This window comes from Rhinopithecus bieti, unplaced genomic scaffold (genome assembly GCF_001698545.2).
Source record: "Rhinopithecus bieti isolate Rb0 unplaced genomic scaffold, ASM169854v2 scaffold_26131, whole genome shotgun sequence".
In the NCBI taxonomy this organism is placed as follows: Eukaryota; Metazoa; Chordata; class Mammalia; order Primates; family Cercopithecidae; genus Rhinopithecus; species Rhinopithecus bieti.
This window is the reverse complement of record NW_016812390.1, coordinates 2507569-2517220: the sequence shown is the minus strand read 5'-3', so window position 1 is coordinate 2517220 and position 9652 is coordinate 2507569. Positions and strand designations below refer to the sequence as shown.

General features: G+C 56.8%; 1 protein-coding gene across 2 annotated transcripts in view; it reads left to right on the top strand.

The window, feature by feature from the left end:
* The first annotated feature begins 6 nt into the window (after positions 1-6).
* FBLN2 (fibulin 2) overlaps positions 7-9652 on the top strand; it is a 97669-nt gene continuing 88023 nt past the window's right edge. For both annotated transcript variants that reach the window (XM_017896272.1, XM_017896273.1), the window contains exon 1: positions 7-55. The gene's annotated coding sequence lies outside the window, so the exon portion shown is untranslated. The remainder of the gene's footprint in view (positions 56-9652) is intronic.

Below are 9652 nucleotides of genomic sequence, written 5' to 3'. Positions count from 1 at the left end.
GACGCGCCGACGGCCGGGCGGACGGACGGACGGACGCCGAGCGCAGCGCCCCTCGGTGAGTGCACGCGGCCCCTCCTGCCCGGACTCATCCCCGTCGGTCCGCGCCTCGCAGCTCAGGACTCGGGGGCGCTCGGACGCTCCGACGGCTCAGCGGACCCTCGGACGCGCCCAGCGGGCTGCCCGCGCCTCCACCCGCGCCGCCGGTCCGACCGGGTCTCACTCTCCCCATCCCAGCGCGGAGACGGCCCGCGAGCGCCGCGATCCAATGTACAGATGCGGGCGCAGAGGCCGGTGCGGGGTGGGGGGCCGGGGTCCGAGGGCGGGTTCCCCCACCCCGGGTCCGCAGCTTCCTCTGCTCTGGGTCTCACTTCTCCCCCAGGGCCAGCTCCCACCAGTCATCCCCTGGTCCCACTGCTCACCCCCACCCGGACCCAGGACCCCGCCGCCCCTCCGGTTCAGAGAGCTGGGTCAACACCCTCAGGGAAAGAAGACTAGAGTCCCTGGTCTAACACTACCCCCTCCGTCACCCCCAAGTCACACTCACCACCACACACGCACTCACACCAGCAGAAGTTTCTGCACGCTCTGCGTTGGCACACCCAACCTCCCTGTCACCCCATCCTCCCTCTCCCAGCCCCATACTCACCCCCCCACCCAGCTCCCCAGGTGGGAATCTCTGACATTCATCTCACGTCGGCTTAGCACACAATGCTCCACACACACGTGCCTTGCACACTGGCACCCCTCCGAGGCGTGCCTCTCAGCAGGCAGTTGTGTCTCGGATAAACACATGTGCCCTTACGGCCCTCTGACACGCACACACGTCTGCCACACAGGGGTGGCCATCACACGCGTATCTCCATCATATGTATCACACATGTGTCTCTCACATGCATGTGCTCCTCAAATACCTGGAATCACAAACACTGGGAGTGCCACACACACTGTGAGTCTCACACACGAGTCACAGACCCCACGGCTTCACAGTCCCAGCCCCTGGCAATCCATGGGCAGTCCTCCCCTGTCCTGGGGCATGGGGAGCCGATTTTGAAGAAGGGAGGTGGTTGCTTCTGGTGGAAGTTGCTTACCATGGGACCTGGCTGTGGGGATCATGGGGTGGCTCAGCCTCAGGCTGGGCCTGACTCCTCACCTCCCTGCATCCTCTCTCCCTTTCCCTGCTCCAGTCTCCCAAATATGGGTGCTCTCCCTCCGTTTTTTGCTGCCACAAGGAGTTGCCCATATCAGCTTTGCAGTGATCACTTGGGCCAGTCCCAAGCTGGCCTGAGCCAGCAGGCATCCCCTGACAGGCCAAAAGAGAAAAGGGAAGTGGATGGTTTGGGTGCTTGTGTCTACCGTGATGCCCCTGAGGTGTTGTTCTGGGCCCTCCCAGAGGGAGCCCTGATGAATTGGGTGGCAGCTGAGAAGTGTTCCCTCGGCCTGGCATGGATTGGGAGCCGGCTGATAGGGGCTCTGGGCCTTAACTTCCCTATATGCAAAATGGGCTGAAGACTCCCCAGCAGGAGGAAGAGAGTGAGGGAGCTACTCCCCTGGGGTGCACCCTTGACTTCCCGCCGTCCCCTCCCCTCCTGCAGCTGAGCTGTGTGATGGGGTGAGCAGGGGATGAAGTCAAAGAATCTTATTCCGGAGGCACAAACCTGCCAACCCCGTCTGTGGCTGGCCCTGCATGTTTTGTTTGGCTCTCGCCATGTTATTATTATTTTAAAAAATTAATTAGCTGCCAGCATTTACAAATTGGCAGTTTTCACGTAAAAGTCCGGATTTCCGTCTTCTCTTGAAAAAATCACGAGATCTGATAGTTCAGGACCTGCATCTCCTGGCTGGTGCTGCCCGCTCCCAGCTCAGGGGATGGGGCAGGGGCGCTGTTAGGTCCCCGTCCCCACCTGGCCCTCTTACACCTTCTCAGTTCCTGCCTGGCCTGTGTGGCCTTTGTGCGGCTGTGACTGCTGCATGCATTGGGCTGATTTTGCTCCATTGCCCGCCTCAAGCATAGGCCCAGGCTGGTCCTCCATGCATGGCTGGGGAAGCCCTGGGCAGGCCTCCTACCCTTCAAGGCCTTAGTCATTGGAGCAATGAGTGGCGCCCAGGGCCCTGGGCCACAGGGCATCTTTGTGATGTTGGCAGACACTTCTGCTAGGCTGTGGGGACGGTGGTTTGGGGACCCCATGAAGCAAGAGCTCATGCCAGACAGCATTCTCCGAGGCACACTTTGTTCATCGTTTTCTTCCCAGAGCCTGCCACCCCTCCTGCAGGGTGGAACTCGTGCCCCTATTTAAGAGATGGGGAAGGGGAGGCTGAGAAAGGGCCTCCCAGCAGGCAAAGGGGAGAGCTGGGGATCAGCCCAGGATCTTCTCCCTCCAAAGCAAAGCTCTTTGCCCCTCTCAGTGAGCCACTAGTGAGTGGGAGGACTTGGTCTCCTTGGCCCTGGCGGGAGTGCCCTGAGCCCATCCACACCTGACATGAAATAGGTGCTTCACAAATGCTTGGGGCCTGCTGATGGTAAGTGAAACTGTGTTCTCTGCAGCAAATTTGGGCCTAAGGTGATTGCACAGCCACTTACATCACCTTTGACACTTTTCATCTGCTGTAAAACCCGGCCCAGGATTCCTACTTGGGTCTTGATGGTCACATTCACCGTGACCCTATCATCACCAGGTGGAGGCCACTGAGTCCTGGGTGAGTCCAGGAGGTCCTGGGACCATCATGGTGTGTCCTGTTGGACACCACATGCAGTGTTTGCTTTGCATTTAGGAGCTGTGGGTGTGAACATCTTTTCCTTAAACCCCTGGTTGGCCTAGGCACATGAGATCCCACATGGGACTGAGGGACTCAGGGCCAGTGTTAGGTAGGGGCAGCTGCCCCTCTCAGCTCATGTTCCCCTGGGTGGCTGAGTGGGCAGCATGGTGTGGGGCAGTTGCTGCATTGTTCTATCCCAATTCCTATGGCCCTCTGCTCTCTGCCTGCCATCTGTATGTGGCTGAATTCATGTAAACTAAAGGCCTCCTTATGTGTGGCCTCTTGGAAGTTTGCTGCCTGAATGAAGACCAGGCCTGTGTGCGGCACGTGGGACTTGAGGTGGGGAAGCAGCCCTGGCTTCTTCCTTGTATCTCCTGGAGAGGCTGACCCTAGCTTTTTTATTTCTGTCCTGTTGGGGAGAGGTGCTGGGCCTGGACGTGCCAGGTGATGTCTGGGGCCTGGGGCCTGGTCTGTGTGTGACTGCGGTGTGGTCCTGGGTCTGGTCCTCCCTCTGCTGGGCCCCAGTCTTGCNCTCACACCAGCAGAAGTTTCTGCACGCTCTGCGTTGGCACACCCAACCTCCCTGTCACCCCATCCTCCCTCTCCCAGCCCCATACTCACCCCCCCACCCAGCTCCCCCAGGTGGGAATCTCTGACATTCATCTCACGTCGGCTTAGCACACAATGCTCCACACACACGTGCCTTGCACACTGGCACCCCTCCGAGGCGTGCCTCTCAGCAGGCAGTTGTGTCTCGGATAAACACATGTGCCCTTACGGCCCTCTGACACGCACACACGTCTGCCACACAGGGGTGGCCATCACACGCGTATCTCCATCATATGTATCACACATGTGTCTCTCACATGCATGTGCTCCTCAAATACCTGGAATCACAAACACTGGGAGTGCCACACACACTGTGAGTCTCACACACGAGTCACAGACCCCCACGGCTTCACAGTCCCAGCCCCCTGGCAATCCATGGGCAGTCCTCCCCTGTCCTGGGGCATGGGGAGCCGATTTTGAAGAAGGGAGGTGGTTGCTTCTGGTGGAAGTTGCTTACCATGGGACCTGGCTGTGGGGATCATGGGGGTGGCTCAGCCTCAGGCTGGGCCTGACTCCTCACCTCCCTGCATCCTCTCTCCCTTTCCCTGCTCCAGTCTCCCAAATATGGGTGCTCTCCCTCCGTTTTTTGCTGCCACAAGGAGTTGCCCATATCAGCTTTGCAGTGATCACTTGGGCCAGTCCCAAGCTGGCCTGAGCCAGCAGGCATCCCCTGACAGGCCAAAAAGAGAAAAAGGGAAGTGGATGGTTTGGGTGCTTGTGTCTACCGTGATGCCCCTGAGGTGTTGTTCTGGGCCCTCCCAGAGGGAGCCCTGATGAATTGGGTGGCAGCTGAGAAGTGTTCCCTCGGCCTGGCATGGATTGGGAGCCGGCTGATAGGGGCTCTGGGCCTTAACTTCCCTATATGCAAAATGGGCTGAAGACTCCCCAGCAGGAGGAAGAGAGTGAGGGAGCTACTCCCCTGGGGTGCACCCTTGACTTCCCGCCGTCCCCTCCCCTCCTGCAGCTGAGCTGTGTGATGGGGGTGAGCAGGGGATGAAGTCAAAGAATCTTATTCCGGAGGCACAAACCTGCCAACCCCGTCTGTGGCTGGCCCTGCATGTTTTGTTTGGCTCTCGCCATGTTATTATTATTTTAAAAAATTAATTAGCTGCCAGCATTTACAAATTGGCAGTTTTCACGTAAAAGTCCGGATTTCCGTCTTCTCTTGAAAAAATCACGAGATCTGATAGTTCAGGACCTGCATCTCCTGGCTGGTGCTGCCCGCTCCCAGCTCAGGGGATGGGGCAGGGGCGCTGTTAGGTCCCCGTCCCCACCTGGCCCTCTTACACCTTCTCAGTTCCTGCCTGGCCTGTGTGGCCTTTGTGCGGCTGTGACTGCTGCATGCATTGGGCTGATTTTGCTCCATTGCCCGCCTCAAGCATAGGCCCAGGCTGGTCCTCCATGCATGGCTGGGGAAGCCCTGGGCAGGCCTCCTACCCTTCAAGGCCTTAGTCATTGGAGCAATGAGTGGCGCCCAGGGCCCTGGGCCACAGGGCATCTTTGTGATGTTGGCAGACACTTCTGCTAGGCTGTGGGGGACGGTGGTTTGGGGACCCCATGAAGCAAGAGCTCATGCCAGACAGCATTCTCCGAGGCACACTTTGTTCATCGTTTTTCTTCCCAGAGCCTGCCACCCCTCCTGCAGGGTGGAACTCGTGCCCCTATTTAAGAGATGGGGAAGGGGAGGCTGAGAAAGGGCCTCCCAGCAGGCAAAGGGGAGAGCTGGGGATCAGCCCAGGATCTTCTCCCTCCAAAGCAAAGCTCTTTGCCCCTCTCAGTGAGCCACTAGTGAGTGGGAGGACTTGGTCTCCTTGGCCCTGGCGGGAGTGCCCTGAGCCCATCCACACCTGACATGAAATAGGTGCTTCACAAATGCTTGGGGCCTGCTGATGGTAAGTGAAACTGTGTTCTCTGCAGCAAATTTGGGCCTAAGGTGATTGCACAGCCACTTACATCACCTTTGACACTTTTCATCTGCTGTAAAACCCGGCCCAGGATTCCTACTTGGGTCTTGATGGTCACATTCACCGTGACCCTATCATCACCAGGTGGAGGCCACTGAGTCCTGGGTGAGTCCAGGAGGTCCTGGGACCATCATGGTGTGTCCTGTTGGACACCACATGCAGTGTTTGCTTTGCATTTAGGAGCTGTGGGTGTGAACATCTTTTCCTTAAACCCCTGGTTGGCCTAGGCACATGAGATCCCACATGGGACTGAGGGACTCAGGGCCAGTGTTAGGTAGGGGGCAGCTGCCCCTCTCAGCTCATGTTCCCCTGGGTGGCTGAGTGGGCAGCATGGTGTGGGGCAGTTGCTGCATTGTTCTATCCCAATTCCTATGGCCCTCTGCTCTCTGCCTGCCATCTGTATGTGGCTGAATTCATGTAAACTAAAGGCCTCCTTATGTGTGGCCTCTTGGAAGTTTGCTGCCTGAATGAAGACCAGGCCTGTGTGCGGCACGTGGGACTTGAGGTGGGGGAAGCAGCCCTGGCTTCTTCCTTGTATCTCCTGGAGAGGCTGACCCTAGCTTTTTTATTTCTGTCCTGTTGGGGGAGAGGTGCTGGGCCTGGACGTGCCAGGTGATGTCTGGGGCCTGGGGCCTGGTCTGTGTGTGACTGCGGTGTGGTCCTGGGTCTGGTCCTCCCTCTGCTGGGCCCCAGTCTTGCATTCTGTAAAGTGGGTCTGGGGCTGGGGCTGGTCTGTGTGTGACTGCGGTGTGCTCCTGGGTCTGGTCCTCCCTCTGCTGGGCCTCAGTCTTGCGTTCTGTAAAGTGGGTGCTTCTGATGGTTTTCAGTGCTCAGGGTCTTGCTGTGGGGCGGTGGGGGGTGGGATTCTGGGACTGCTCTGCAGGAGGCAGTTGGGTGTGGGCCACCTCTGGCTTCCTGAACTCCCCCATCTGAGCCTTTCTCTGAGATACAGTTCCAACCTGGGACAGGCTTCTGGGCACTGTGTTCTCCCTGGATCTTTGTGAGGCAGGAGCTGCAGCTGGGGGCCTGGCTCTCCTGGGCTAAATGGGGAGTCACTTGCCCATTCTGGGCCAGGCACGGTCTGGATAGGGGGCTCACAGAGGACAATGCAGACACCGTCATTGCTCCCACGCAGCTTGTATTCTAGTTGGAGTGGTGAAGTGGGGTAAGTGGAACGATTGGAGCTGTATTTAGACTCTGTCAACGAGGTAAGGCCTGCCGGGAAGCGGCATCTAGGTGGGCAGGGAGGGCGCATTTGAGGAGGGGATTTCTGAGCTGAGCAAGGGGGGAAAGAGGGGGCAGCTTGTGCAAAAGACCTGAGGTGGAGCCTGCTTGGCATGCTAGGGACAAAGAAAGAGAGGAGGCTAGAGTGGGTGATGGAGAGGAGAATGGGGCAGAGGAGGCAGGCAGGGAGTTGGAAAGCTACTGGAAAGTTTTGAGCCGGGGTGCAATGAGGTCTGATTTTCATTCTAAGACCCCTTCCCTAGCTGTGAGGTCGAGAGGCTTTGTACCTCCGTGGAGAGATGTTGGCAGGACTGCTAAGCTGCCTGTGTCCCTGTACCAGGCCCTGTGCTGGGGACAGGCCTCACTTTGAGAAGCTACAGGTAGGTGGGGGAGGTCAGCCTGTCCATAGGTGCTGAGGTACGGGGTGATGCATGCTGCTTCAACAGATGATGGCTAATCCTCACAGGGAATATTATGCAGCTGCAAAAAATGAGTATGCTCTCGATGGAAAGGTCTTCAAGATCTGTTACGAGAAGAAAGCAAGGTGTTGACTGGTGTGTAAAGTGTGCCACCTCTTGTGTAAAATTGGGATATAAATTCACATCCACTTGTATCTGCATCAGCAAATCAGGAGCTAGTTTCAGTGGTTCCCTGCGGTCACCTGGGGTTGGGAGAACAAGGGTGAAAGGGGAGGTGAGACTTCCCACCTCATGACCTGTTATATTTTCTGGTTTTTGGGCTGTGTCTCTGTGTCGCCTGTTCACATTACATGAAATTAAAAAGTAGTTGGTGGTTGAATGTTCATTTGTGAGTTTTAAGTGAAAATGTTTAAGATGGTTTTAAATTCTCTGTGTTACTGACCTTGTTGAACAGACTTCTTCCTGGTGCGATATATGAAAGTTTCCATTGTGATTAAAATTATATGTTACCAAAGTCACTTTTTGCAGTTTGGCCAGTGGACAAAAGAAAAAACCCCACCCGTTCTCCCTCCCGCCTTGCCTTCACCTCTCTTCCTGTGGGTGTTTCCTTCTGTGGAGCCGACTGCAGACTCCTTCTGCGGGGGCATCGCTGCATGTAACATTCTGTCCGAGCCTGTTTTCTCAGTCTGCCCCACTGCCCCAGGATTTGGTGACAGGTCTGGGCCCCAGGGGTTGGGGAGCAGGACAGGGAGCAGCCAGGTGCAGGGAAGGCGCTTTTTGGCCTTCTGCAAGGTTCCAGTCCAGCTCTGCTACTCACATACTGTGTTCCCTTGGGGCCAGTGTGTCACATCTCAGGTCTCAGGTTCCTCCTCTGTGAAGTGGGTGTCAAACTCCCTAGCTCTCAGGGTGGTTGGAAAAAGGAAAAGAGGAAGTGAGGCTGGGTCTGGTGGCTCACGTCTGCAATCCTAGCCCTTTGGGAGGCCAATGCAGGAGGATCACTTGAGGCCAGGAGTTCAAGATCAGCCTGAGCAACAAAGTGAGACCTCATCTCTACAAAAAATATAAAATTAGCTGGGTGGTATGCACTTGTAGTCCCAACTACTTGGGAGGCTGAGGCGGGAGGATCACTTGAGCCCAGGAGTTTGAGGCTGCAGTGAGTTATGACCACACCACTGCACTCCAGCCCGAGAGAAGGGACGAGGTCCTGTCTTTAAAAAAAAAAAAAAAAAAAGGAGGGGTTGGGCATGGTGGCTCACGCCTGTAATCCCAGCACTTTGGGAGACCGAGGCGGGTGGATCACAAGGTCAAGAGATGGAGACCATCCTGGCCAACATGGCGAAACCCCATCTCTACTAAAAATACAAAAATTAGCTGGGTGTGGTGGTGCACACCTGTAGTCCCAGCTACTTGGGAGACTGAGGCAGGAGAATCGCTTGAACCCAGGAGGTGGAGGTTGTAGTGAGCCGAGATGATGCCACTGCACTCCAGCCTGGCGACAGAGTGAGATTCCATCTCAAAAAACAAACAAACAAACAAACAAGGAGGAAATGAGAGCACACGTTCCTTTATTCTGTAGGTGTTTATTGACCACCTGCTGGGTGCTGGGGACTGTTCTGGGTGCTGGGGACTGTTCTGGGTGCTGGGGACTGTTCTGAATGCTGGGGGTAAAGCAGTGACTGAGACAATGTCCTCTACCCCCACAGAGCTGGCTCCCACAGGGAGACTCAGATGGGAAACACACTGATGCACACTATGGTGTCCTTGCCGACCCTGTGTGCCAGGAGGGGTGGAGACGCTGGTCCAGGACAGGGACTGGAATTGGGGCTGTTTTAGGTAAAGTGTCAGTGGGGGCCAGGACCCAGCCCTGGATGTTGCTGAGGAGAGGGACATTAGGACTGAGGATACAGCAGGTGCAGGTGATTGGGTGTGATGAGGAGCTGCTGGTGGATTCTGGTTTGGGGAGGGGTGGGGTCTAATTGAGATCCTAAAAGTCCCTTCCCCTGCACTGCTGCTGGCAGGGAGCAGGCTGGAGGGCAGCTTTGGGGATCCATGCAGCAGCGTCCAGGTGAGAGAAGTTGGGGCTTGGATTAGGGCGGTGGCAGCATTGGAGGTGAGAAGTAGTCAGATTTGGACTGACTTTGCAGGTGGGGCTGCCAGATTTCTTGATGGATTGGAAGTGGAGTGAGTGAAAGGGGAGGCCAGGGTGAGGCCGGCCATCCTGCCCCATGGTGGACACAAACACCATGCGTGGCTTCTGGTCCTTAGCCGCCCTCTGTCATCCAGTTTCCTTCCCCAGATCCCCGAGTGTGGGTGGTGCAGGTGTCTCTGTGGCTGCAGGCAGCTCTGCCTCCAGGGCTCCTTCTGAAAGCTGGGGCTGCAGAGGTCTACCCTCCTAATAGATCAGACAGAGGGGCTGCTCCTGTATGCTACAGGGGCAGAGGGGACCACCGGGCTGTGCCTCCAGCCAGGCATTATGGGGTGGTGGGGAGCAGTGGGTTTGTGACTTCACCTCGGGAGGGCCAGGAGCCTTGACTGGGTGTTATGTGGGGAGGGAGAAAGCCAGGGAGGCTTTCCTCTGTGTGGGGAGCCAGGGAGGGGCTCTGTGGAGTTGGCGTTCCTGCTTTAGCATCTCTATGAAACCCTTTGCCAGGGAGTGTGCCCCGGGCCTTGGATTCTCTTCAT